Raw genomic sequence first — 14,268 nt, forward strand, 5'->3', positions numbered from 1 at the left:
GGGTCATGGTCGGGGTATAATACAGGGGTACGGTAGAGGTACAGGGTCATGGTCGGGGTATAATACAGGGGTACAGTGTAGGTACAGGGTCATGGTTGTGGTATAATACAGGGGTACGGTGTAGGTACAGGGTCATGGTCGGGGTATAATACAGGGGTACGATAGAGGTACAGGGTCATGGTCGGGGTATAATACAGGGGTACAGTGTAGGTACAGGGTCATGGTCGGGGTATAATACAGGGGTACGGTCGGTAGAGGTACAGGGCCATGGTCGGGGTATAATACAGGGGTACGGTAGAGGTACAGGGTCATGGTTGGGGTATAATACAGGGGTACGGTGTAGGTACAGGGTCATGGTCGGGGTATAATACAGGGGTACGTTGTTGGTAAAGGGTCATGGTCGGGGTATAATACAGGGGTACGGTAGAGGTACAGGGTCATGGTCAGGGTATAATACAGGGGTACGATAGAGGTACAGGGTCATGGTTGGGGTATAATACAGGGGTACGGTGTAGGTACAGGGCCATGGTTGTGGTATAATACAGGGGTATGGTGTAGGTACAGGGTCATGGTTGGGGTATAATACAGGGGTACATTGGTACAGGGTCATGGTTGGGGTATAATACAGGGGTACGTTGTAGGTACAGGGTTATGGTTGTGGTATAATACAGGGGTACATTGGTACAGGGTCATGGTTGGGGTATAATACAGGGTACGGTGTAGGTACAGGTTCATGGTCGGGGTATAATACAGGGGTACGAAGTAGGTAAAGGGTCATGGTCGGGGTATAATACAGGGGTACGGTAGAGGTACAGGGTCATGGTTGGGGTATAATACAGGGGTACGGTCAGTAGAGGTACAATGCCATGGTCGGGGTACAACACAGGGGTACGGTGTAGGTACAGGGCCATGGTCGGGGTATAATACAGGGGTACGGTGTAGGTACAGGGTCATGGTCAGGGTATAATACAGGGGTACGGTAGAGGTACAGGGTCATGGTCGGGGTATAATACAGGGTTACGGTGTAGGTACAGGGTCATGGTATAATACAGGGGTACGGTGTAGGTCCAGGGTAATGGTTGGGGTATAATACAGGGGTACGGTAGAGGTACAGGGCCATGGTCGGGGTATAATACAGGGGTACAGTGTAGGTACAGGGTCATGGTCGGGGTATAATACAGGGGTACGGTGTAGGTACAGGGTCATGGTTGTGGTATAATACAGGGGTACGGTGTACTTACAGGGTCATGGTTGTGGTATAATACAGGGGTACGGTGTAGGTACAGGGTCATGGTTGGGGTATAATACATGGGTACGGTGTAGGTACAGGGTCATGGTTGGGGTATAATACAGGGGTACGGTGTAGGTACAGGGTCATGGTTGGGGTATAATACAGGGGTACGTTGTTGGTAAAGGGTCATGGTCGGGGTATAATACAGGGGTACGGTGTAGGTACAGGGTCATGGTTAGGGTATAATACAGGGGTATGGTGTACGTACAGGGTCATGGTTGTGGTATAATACAGGGGTACGGTGTAAGTACAGGGTCATAGTATAATACAGGGGTACAGTGTAGGTACAGGGTCATGGTTGGGGTATAATACAGGTGTACGGTGTAGGTACAGGGTCATGGTTGGGGTATAATACAGGGGTACAGTGTAGGTACAGGGTCATGGTCGGGGTATAATACAGGGGTACGGTGTAGGTACAGGGTCATGGTTGTGGTATAATACAGGGGTATGGTGTAGGTACAGGGTCATGGTCGGGGTATAATACAGGGGTACGGTAGAGGTACAGGGTCATGGTCGGGGTATAATACAGGGGTACGGTGTAGGTACAGGGTCATGGTCGGGGTATAATACAGGGGTACGGTGTAGGTACAGGGTCATGGTTGGAGTATAATACAGGGGTACGGTGTAGGTACAGGGTCATGGTCGGGGTATAATACAGGGGTACGGTGTAGGTACAGGGTCATGGTCGGGGTATAATACAGGGGTACGGTGTAGGTACAGGGTCATGGTTGTGGTATAATACAGGGGTACGGTGTAGGTACAGGGTCATGGTCGGGGTATAATACAGGGGTACAGTAGAGGTACATGGTCATGGTCGGGGTATAATACAGGGGTACGGTAGAGGTACAGGGTCATTGTTGTGGTATAATACAGGGGTACGTGTGGGTACAGACTCATAGTTGGGGTATAATACAGGGGTACGGTGTAGGTACAGGGTCATGGAATAATACAGGGGTAAGGTGTAGGTACAGGGTCATGGTCGTGGTATAATACAGGGGTACGGTGTAGGTACAGGGTTATGGATGTGGTATAATACAGGGGTACGGTGTGGGTACAGGGTCATGGCCGTGGTTTAATACAGGGGTACGGTGTAAGTACAGGGTCATGGTATAATACAGGGGTACGGTGTAGGTCTAGGGTCATGGTTGGGGTATAATACAGGGGTATGGTGTAGGTACAGGGTCATGGTTGGGGTATAATACAGGGGTACATTGTTGGTACAGGGTCATGGTTGGGGTATAATACAGGGGTACGGTGTAGGTCTAGTGTCATGGTTGGGGTATAATACAGGGGTATGGTGTAGGTACAGGGTCATGGTTGGCGTATAATACAGGGGTACAGTGTAGGTACAGGGTTATGGTATAATACAGGGGTACGGTGTAGGTACAGGGTCATGGTTGGGGTATAATACTGGGGTACGGTGTAGGTACAGGGTCATGGTTGGGGTATAATACAGGGGTACGGTGTAGGTACAGGGTCATGGTTGGGGTATAATACAGGGGTACGGTGTAGGTACAGGGTCATGGTTGGGGTATAATACAGGGGTACGGTGTAGGTACAGGGTTATTGTTGTGGTATAATACAGGGGTACGGTGTAGGTACAGGGTCATGGTATAATACAGGGGTACGGTGTAGGTACAGGGTCATGGTTGGGGTATAATACAGGGGTACGGTGTAGGTACAGGGTCATGGTTGGGGTATAATACAGGGGTACAGTGTAGGTACAGACTCATGGTTGGGGTATAATACAGGGGTACGGTGTAGGTACAGGGTCATGGTTGGGGTATAATACAGGGGTACGGTGTAGGTACAGGGTCATGGTTGTGGTATAATACAGGGGTACGGTGTAGGTACAGGGTCATGGTCGGGGTATAATACAGGGGTATGGTGTAGGTACAGGGCCATGGTCGGGGTATAATACAGGGGTACGGTGTAGGTACAGGGTCATGGTCGGGGTATAATACAGGGGTACGGTGTAGGTACAGGGTCATTGTTGTGGTATAATACAGGGGTATGGTGTAGGTACAGGGTCATGGTTGGGGTATAATACAGGGTACAGTGTAGGTACAGGGTCATGGTTGGGGTAAAATACAGGGGTACGGAGTTGGTACAGGGTCATGGTTGTGGTATAACACAGGTGTATGGTGTAGGTACAGGATGATGGTTGGGGTATAATACAGGGGTACAATGTAGGTACAGGGTCATGGTTGGGGTATTATACAGGGGTACGGTGTAGGTACAGGGTCATGGTTGGGGTATAATACAGGGTACGGTGTAGGTCTAGGTATAATGTCTGTGTACTTTTGGGGTGCAGGGGCACAGCTGTGTGCAGGAGGGGGTTAATACCCCGGCAGCGTGTGGTTGTGGTGAGCCCTGCGTGGTGATGTCACACACAGGAAGGAAGCTCACATAAGGAGAAAGTGGAGGAGACCCTGTCTCCATGGAGATGTGGGTGACATCACACTGAATAAGTGACAGCGAGGGGTGTGGGAAGCAGGCAGCGGGGGAGGGAAGATTTGTAAAGAGACGAGCGTGGGAAAAAGAAAAGAGACTGCAAGCGATGGTAAGAAAATACGTCTGAGAGAGACCGCCAGTATACAGAGAGGACAAGCGCCATAAACCTCTCTGTGTGCACCCTCAGGCGACATTGTAACATCTACTCTGCAGCATATAGTCACCCTATAGCAACCATGTTACCCCGAGAGCATCACATATGACCCAGAGCGACCTTATCCTCTACATAATACCGCACTGTACACAGCATATACATAATACCGCACCATACACATCATATACATTATACCGCATCATACACATTACATAAATTATACCGCACCGTACACATCATATACATTATACCGCACCATACACATTACATAAATTATACCGCACCGTACTCATCGTATACATTATACCGCACTCATCGTATACATTATACCGCACTGTACTCACCATATACATTATACCGCACACATCATATACATTATACCGCACTGTACTCATCACATTATACCGCACTGTAAACAGCATATACATTATACCGCACACATCATATACATTATACCGCACTGTACTCATCATATACATTATACCGCACTGTACTCATCGTATACATTATACCGCACACATCATATACATTATACCGCACTGTACTCATCGTATACATTATACCGCACACATCATATACATTATACCGCACTGTACACATCACATTTTTGTAAAATAATGGCGGATCACACATTTTTTAAAGTCAGGTTCAGATCTCCCAGTTCAGAAGAAGACGCTGTCAGGCTCTTTGCAGATTAATGATCTTCTTTATTGTATAGATGTGATGCGTTTCGGGGGTCCACCGCCCCCTTCATCAGACATAACGCATTAATTTACCTCCTCGCTTTTATGTACAGCATGATTGAATGACCTGGAACAGAATCACTGACCCTGGAGGTCACATGACATCCCCCGCCATGACCCGGAACAGAATCTCTGACCCCGGAGGACACAGGACATCACCCTCCATGACCCGGAACAGAATCGCTGACCCCAGAGGTCACATGACATCCCCCGCCATGACCCGGAACAGAATCTCTGACCCCGGAGGACACAGGACATCACCCTCCATGACCCGGAACAGAATCTCTGACCCCGGAGGACACAGGACATCACCCTCCATTAATCTTTTAGCTGAAAACAGTGTTCTCATTTCATACCAGTAATACATACTGCTGTCTAACATAATATGATCTAATAAAACCAATATCAATGTAAGACATATGTAAGATCATCTAAAAGGAGGAACCTGTTCAAATTTCATTCTAAGGCTATGTTCACACGTAAGAGATCGGCCGTTCCGTCACCCCGGCCGGATGATCTTTACGGCCGCAGAGCTCTGAAGCATCAGAGCTTACCATAGCGCACAGTGAAGTGAGCGGCCACTACGTGAACTGACAGGTCTTTCTGCGGCCGGAATTCACTGAACTCCGGCTGCAGAAAACTGACATGTCAGTTTTTTCCGGCGCCGTATGGAATCCCGGCCGGAGCGCATACAATGTGTGTACACTCTGGCCGGGATCCCATTCAAAATAAGGCTATGCTCCACCCCTAAAAACTACGGCCGTAGTTCTGCGGCAAGAACTATGGTCGTAGTTTTACGTAGTGTGAACATAGCCTAAGACTGTAAAAACTCATTAGTGCGCCCCTTGTCATGACTCTTACATGATGTACACCTTCATCTGAATGGCAAAGCACCTGCCCATGAGGAATCCCCCCCAGCCCATAGACAAACACGCAGGAATGCCCCCCTGTACCGCCCATAAACATGGAAGAATAAAACCCATGTTCTGAGGTTCTGACCCCTGACTCTTCCAAATCTGTCCCATTCATCAGATATCGACCAATGCAAGTAATCGGTTTGACCAACTCTCCAAAGAGAGAGATGTTGTGGATATATTGCCGGCAGACGTTCCATCCAGCAGGCTTATATCAGGTCACAGAACTTGTAGTATGAATTGTATTTACAGTGACGTTAGATCAGCTTACTATCATTTCTGCTGTTTGTAAAGGGGTTCGTTCTCTTCGTATGAGATCCCTGTGATTGCTATTTGTAGTGTCATCATCCTCTCCAGAAGCCACAGCCCGCACAGCTCTGGGAGTCGGGTCGTGACATCACCGTGTTATCCAGGAAGTGACGTCACCGTGTTATCCAGGAAGTGACATCACAGTGTTATCCAGGAAGTGACGTCACCGTGTTATCCAGGAAGTGACATCACCATGTTATCCAGGAAGTGACGCCACCGGGTTATCCAGGAAGTGACGTCACCGTGTTATCCAGGAAGTGATATCACAGTGTTATCCAGGAAGTGACATCACAGTGTTATCCAGGAAGTGACGTCACCAGGTTATCCAGGAAGTGACGCCACCGGGTTATCCAGGAAGTGACGCCACCAGGTTATCCAGGAAGTGACGCCACCGGGTTATCCAGGAAGTGACGCCACCGGGTTATCCAGGAAGTGACGCCACCGGGTTATCCAGGAAGTGACATCACAGTGTTATCCAGGAAGTGACGTCACCGGGTTATCCAGGAAGTGACGCCACCGGGTTATCCAGGAAGTGACGCCACCAGGTTATCCAGGAAGTGACGTCACCATGTTATCCAGGAAGTGACGCCACCAGGTTATCCAGGAAGTGACGTCACCGTGTTATCCAGGAAGTGACATCGCCATGTTATCCAGGAATATCCAGGAAGGGACGTCACCATGTTATCCAGGAAGTGACATCGCCATGTTATCCAGGAAGTGACATCACCATATTATCCAGGAAGGGACGTCACCATGTTATCCAGGAAGTGACATCGCCATGTTATCCAGGAAGTGACGTCACCATGTTATCCAGGAAGTGACATCGCCATGTTATCCAGGAAGTGACGTCCCCATGTTATCCAGGAAGTGACATCTCCAGGTTATCCAGGAAGTGACATCCCCATGTTATCCAGGAAGTGACGTCTCCAGGTTATCCAGGAAGTGACGTCCCCATGTTATCCAGGAAGTGACATCACCAGGTTATCCAGGAAGTGACATAACCATGTTATCCAAGAAGTGAAGCTGTGATGCAGTAGTAAGTGCAGGGATGAAAACCCTTTATGTGCATTTCCCGTAATAAGTCTATATTGGATATTTGAATAACTTTTGGGGGGGCAATACAATACTTTAATAAATTTTTTTGCCAGACTTCTCCTTAATGGTGCGTTCACACCTACAGGATCTGCAGCTGATTTCAGTTAAATAACTGAACACAGCATCAGATTTGATGCTGTGTTCAGTTATTTAACTGAAATCTGCTGCAGAAAATTAGCTGCAGATCCTGTAGGTGTGAACGCACCCTTAATGAGTTTTCTTCTTTTACAGTCCCTCTTTTTCAGGTCGTGACGCTGCCGTGTTATCCAGGAAGTGACGTCGCCGTGTTATCCAGGAAGTGACGTCACCGTGTTATCCAGGAAGTGACATCACCGTGGTATCCAGGAAGTGACGCCACCGTGTTATCCAGGAAGTGACGCCACCAGGTTATCCAGGAAGTGACGCCACCAGGTTATCCAGGAAGTGACGTCACCGTGTTATCCAGGAAGTGACTCCACGAGGTTATCCAGGAAGTGACATCACTGTGTTATCCAGGAAGTGACATCGCCATGTTATCCAGGAAGTGACATCGCCATGTTATCGAGGAATATCCAGGAAGTGACGTCACCATGTTATCCAGGAAGTGACATCGCCATGTTATCCAGGAAGTGACGTCACCGTGTTATCCAGGAAGTGATGTCGCAATGTTATCCAGGAAGTGACGTCCCCATGTTATCCAGGAAGTGATGTCTCCAGGTTATCCAGGAAGTGACGTCCCCATGTTATCCAGGAAGTGACGTCACCAGGTTATCCAGGAAGTGACATAACCATGTTATCCAAGAAGTGAAGCTGTGATGCAGTAATAAGTGCAGGGATGAAAACCCTTTATGTGCATTTCCCGTAATAAGTCTATATTGGATATTTGAATAACTTTTGGGGGGCAATACAATACTTTAATAAATTTTTTTGCCAGACTTCTCCTTTAATGAGTTTTCTTCTTTTACAGTCCCTCTTTTTAGATGATCTTACATATGTCTTATATTGATAGTTTTTATTAGATCATATTATTTGTCAGACAGCAGTATGTATTACTGTTTTTAAATAGAAACAATGGGGGGGGGGGGGGGGATTTATGAAGGTACGCCAGAGGCGTATGCCAAGAGAAGTGCAGATTCCCCCCTTAACCCTGGCATACGCCTACCGTGCGCCCGCTCGCCCAATGGGCGGACTGGCGGGGCTTGCAGGGCGTGATGAGGTGGGGAGGAGGCGTGGCCTCCTCCTGCGCCTTAATTTATCATATTTGCCTGCTCGCCTGGAAGCAGGTGTAGATTCGGTACGCCGGGGCGCGGATTCGGGCGCTTAGCCGGCCGGATTCACTAAGAGGCATATGCCTCTTAGTGACTCCTGACCCCAAAAAGGGGGCGGGGCTTAATATAAGACCAGCGTACTTGTACACTGGTCTTCATAGATCCCCCCCCCCCCATGTTTTTAGCTAACAGATAAATGGAGGGTGATGTCATGTGACCTCCACGGTCAGTGATTCTGTTCTGGGCCATGGAGGGTGATGTCATGTGACCGCCGGGGTCAGGGATTCTGTTCCAGGTCTTGGAGGGGGATGTCATGTGACCTCCAGGGTCAGTGATTCTGTTTCAGGTCATTCAAATCATTCTGTACATAAAAGCGAGGTTGTAAATTAATGCGTCATGTGTGATGAAGGGGGCGGTGGACCCCCGAAGCGCGTAGCATCTATACAATAAAGAAGATCACTAATCTGCAAAGAGCCTGACAGCGTCTTCTTCTGAATTGGGAGATCTGAACCTGGCTTTAAAAAGGGGTTTTGGCGCCTACGTGTTATCCACCGTTCTTCTACAAAATTGTGATTTCTACACCGGGAACCAGAAAGGACCCCCGGGAGGTGGACGGCAGCAGACCCTGATTTAATACATTAATGTGCGCACATTAGAGTCGTACCTGAGCATGTACGACCACAAGAGCTGAGCGTGTACTTGTGATTGCAAAGACATGAATGCTCTGTCATACTGATCTGCACATGCAGCGCCATTTGTTCTGTTTTTTCTCTCTTTGCGCACCATACACATCATATACATTATACAGCACTGTACACATCATATATACATTATACCGTACACATTATATACATAATACAGCACTGTACACATCATATACATTATACCGCACTGTACACATCATATACATTATACCGTACACATTATATACATAATACAGCACTGTACACATCATATACATTATACCGCACTGTACACATCATATACATTATACCGTACACATTATATACATAATACAGCACTGTACACATCATATGTATTATACCGTACACATCATATACATTATACCGCACTGTACACATCATATACATTATACCGCACTGTACACATCATATGTATTATACCGTACACATCATATACATTATACCGCACTGTACACATCATATACATTATACCATATACATAATACAGTACTACTGGGGGAGCGCAACATGTTTACTACTGATGTACAGCTTGGACCTTCACCTGACAATAGACCCCGGTAAGTAGACCCTCACTAAAAGTTGTTGAGTACCCTTGAAATACATAATATGGTACCATACATGTCATACACATTATACCGCACCATTCACATCATATACATTACATGAGGTTTTAGCAGTTAGCAGGTCATTGGCCACTTTGGTTAAGGCAGTTTCTGTGGAGTGGTGGGGGTCGAAGCCAGATTGCAGGGTGTCAAAAAGTGAGTTGGATCTATTCCCATGCTCATTACACAAAATCTACACCCCCTTATTACACACAACCTACACCCCCTTATTACACACAACCTACACCCCTTATTACACACAACCTACACCTGTTATTACACACAACCTACAGCTGTTATTACAAACAATCTACACCCGTCCTCATTACGCACTGTTTACACCCATCTTCCTTACACACAACCTACACCCGTTATTATCCACTATCTACACCTGCCATTACATGCTATCTACTCCAGTCTTCATTACACACAATATAGATCCATCTTCTATGTACATGGTCGGCCACCATCCTCATTATGCCCACCTAACACCTGTCCCTATTGTACACCATTGACTCGTGCCCTTGTAATTCGATATGCCTCAAATGTTCTGCACATGCTATGGTCATCTCAGTACTAAACAGACTACAGCCGTCCCTTTACTGTACTATACACTCTGACCATCCCTACTCTGCATACCCAATGGTTATCCTTACACCTATGGGCATAATGTTATACAGTCATTCCCTGGGCCCATGAAAGACATTGGTCCCTCCCCAACCATAGATTACACAACCATTGCTGGCTTAGCTTTCTACTTCCCTCTTCCAGTTTTCCCTGGCGAGCCGCATCGGGGATTCTGGACACGGCCCAACAACAAGTGGGCCACCGAAACCTGAGGACATGCTGGGCTTTCTGGTTAACCCCATCAATGCTAAATGACAGGACATACGTGACTTGTGAGAACATTAAGCAGTACACAGGAAGCCGGCAGCTGTGCCTGCTGGGTATTATAGGATGGAGACGACTACACAGAGAGGGCTATAAAACCACCAAGAAGAGAGAAAAACTAAGCTAAACATCATCTATTATTAGTGTAAAACCATAATTAAGAAAGTCTAAAGTGAGAGCAAAGCCCACGAGACATCTCCATGTTAATCACACCCGCAAAGACACCGCTCATATGAAGAAGGTGTATAAGCCGTCTTATCATCCGCAGCAAGTGACAAAAGGGATCCTTAAAAGTGGCTACTGACCCTATAGCAGTCCTACATACTGAACCCTGACCTTATAGCAGTCCTACATACTGATCCTATATCCATCCTATACACCATATACTGATCCTATATCCATCCTATACACCATATACTGATCCTATATCCATTCTATACACCATATACTGATCCTATATCCATCCCATACACCATATACTGATCCTATATACCATATACTGATCCTATATCCATCCTATACACCATATACTGATCCTATATCCATCCTATACACCATATACTGATCCTATATCCATCCTATACACCATATACTGATCCTATATCCATCCTATACACCATATACTGATCCTATATCCATCCTATACACCATATACTGATCCTATATCCATCCTATACACCATATACTGATCCTATATCCATCCTATACACCATATAATGATCCTATATCCATCCTATACACCATATACTGATCCTATATCCATCCTATACACCATATACTGATCCTATATCCATCCTATACACCATATACTGATCCTATATCCATCCTATACACTGATCCTATATCCATCCTATACACTGATCCTATATCCATCCTATACACCATATACTGATCCTATATCCATCCTATACACTGATCCTATATCCATCCTATACACCATATACCGATCCTATATCCATCCTATACACCATATACTGATCCTATATCCATTCTATACACCATATACTGATCCTATAGCCATCCTATACACCATATACTGATCCTATATCCATCCTATACACCATATACTGATCCTATATCCATCCTATATACCATATACTGATCCTATATTCATCCCATACACCATATACTGATCCTATATTCATCCTATACACCATATACTGATCCTATATCCATCCTATACACCATATACTGATCCTATATCCATCCCATACACCATATACTGATCCTATATCCATCCTATACACCATATACTGATCCTATATCCATCCTATACACCATATACTGATCCTATATCCATCCTATACACCATATACTGATCCTATATCCATCCTATACACCATATACTGATCCTATATCCATCCCATACACCATATACTGATCCTATATCCATCCTATACACCATATACTGATCCTATATCCATCCTATACACTGATCCTATATCCATCCTATACACCATATACTGATCCTATATACCATATACTAATTCTATATCCATCCTATACACCATATAATGATCCTATATCCATCCTATACACCATATACTGATCCTATATCCATCCTATATACTGATCCTATATCCATCCTATACACCATATACTGATCCTATATCCATCCTATACACCATATACTGATCCGATATCCATCCTATACACCATATACTGATCCAATAGCCATCCTATACACCATATACTGATCCTATATCCATCCTATACACCATATACTGATCCTATATCCATCCTATATACCATATACTGATCCTATATCCATCCTATACACTGATCCTATATCCATCCTATACACCATATACTGATCCTATATCCATCCTATACACCATATACTGATCCTATATCCATCCCATACACCATATACTGATCCTATATCCATCCCATACACCATATACTGATCCTATATCCATCCTATACACCATACACTGATCCTATATCCATCCTATACACTGATCCTATATCCATACCATACACCATATACTGATCCTATATACCATATACTGATCCTATATCCATCCCATACACCATATACTGATCCTATATACCATATACTGATCCTATATCCATCCTATACACCATATACTGATCCTATATCCATCCTGTACACCATATAATGATCCTATATCCATCCTATACACCATATACTGATCCTATATCCATCCTATACACCATATACTGATCCTATATCCATCCTATATACCATATACTGATCCTATATCCATCCCATACACCATATACTGATCCTATATACCATATACTGATCCTATATCCATCCTATACACCATATACTGATCCTATATCCATCCTATACACCATATAATGATCCTATATCCATCCTATACACCATATACTGATCCTATATCCATCCTATACACCATATACTGATCCTATATTCATCCCATACACCATATACTGATCCTATATCCATCCTATACACCATATACTGATCCTATATCCATCCTATACACCATATACTGATCCTATATCCATCCTATACACCATATACTGATCCTATATCCATCCTATACACCATATACTGATCCTATATCCATCCCATACACCATATACTGATCCTATATCCATCCTATACACCATATACTGATCCTATATCCATCCTATACACCATATACTGATCCTATATCCATCCCATACACCATATACTGATCCTATATCCATCCTATACACCATATACTGATCCTATATCCATCCTATACACCATATACTGATCCTATATCCATCCCATACACCATATACTGATCCTATATCCATCCCATATACCATATACTGATCCTATATCCATCCTATACACCATATACTGATCCTATATCTATCCTATACACCATATACTGATCCTATGTCCATTCTATACACCATATACTGATCCTATATCCATCCTATACACCATATACTGATCCTATATCCATCCTATACACCATATACTGATCCTATATCCATCCTATACACCATATACTGATCCTATATCCATCCTATACACCATATACTGATCCTATATCCATCCCATACACCATATACTGATCCTATATCCATCCCATACACCATATACTGATCCTATATCCATCCTATACACCATATACTGATCCTATATCCATCCCATATACCATATACTGATCCTATATCCATCCTATACACCATATACTGATCCTATATCTATCCTATACACCATATACTGATCCTATATCCATTCTATACACCATATACTGATCCTATATCCATCCTATACACCATATACTGATCCTATATCCATCCTATACACCATATACTGATCCTATATCCATCCTATACACCATATACTGATCCTATATCCATCCTATACACCATATATTTATCCTATATCCATCCCATACACCAGACACCAATCCTATATCTATCCCAAACACCAGACACTGATCCTGAGAGCACTGTGTCAGACTGGAGAGAATACACCACTTCCTGTAGGACATACAGCAGCTGAGAAGTACTGGAAGGCTGTAGATTTTTTTAATAGAAGTACATTACAAAACTCTGGCACCAGTTGATTTGAAAGAAAGAACATTTTGGTGACCAACCCCTTTAAGATAATGCAGATAATGTGAAGGTGGAATTAGAGTCAGGTGTTCCCAATCAATAGGGTTACGATCAGGTGTGAGGGGGCGACCGGCTGCAGTTACCCCTCCCTAGTCAGTGACTGTCAGCACGCTTGTCACCAAAAACATACGGTCAAACAGAAAATAAAAGGATTTGTTGGCTGAAATAGAAAGTTCTGAAAGATTTTTTTTCTGCTGCTATTTACTTTGCATAAAACTTTTCCTATGTTTCTTGTGCAGGTCAGTGCGATTTATATCCTGTATAATTAGC

General features: G+C 44.6%; 1 protein-coding gene across 5 annotated transcripts in view; it reads right to left on the minus strand.

Moving 5' to 3' along the window:
• The window catches only part of DLG4 (discs large MAGUK scaffold protein 4), a 211,899-nt gene that overhangs the window by 106,672 nt on the left and 90,959 nt on the right, over nucleotides 1-14,268 (minus strand). The window lies entirely within an intron of this gene.

This window comes from Dendropsophus ebraccatus, chromosome 1 (assembly GCF_027789765.1).
Source record: "Dendropsophus ebraccatus isolate aDenEbr1 chromosome 1, aDenEbr1.pat, whole genome shotgun sequence".
Lineage (NCBI taxonomy): Eukaryota > Metazoa > Chordata > Amphibia > Anura > Hylidae > Dendropsophus > Dendropsophus ebraccatus.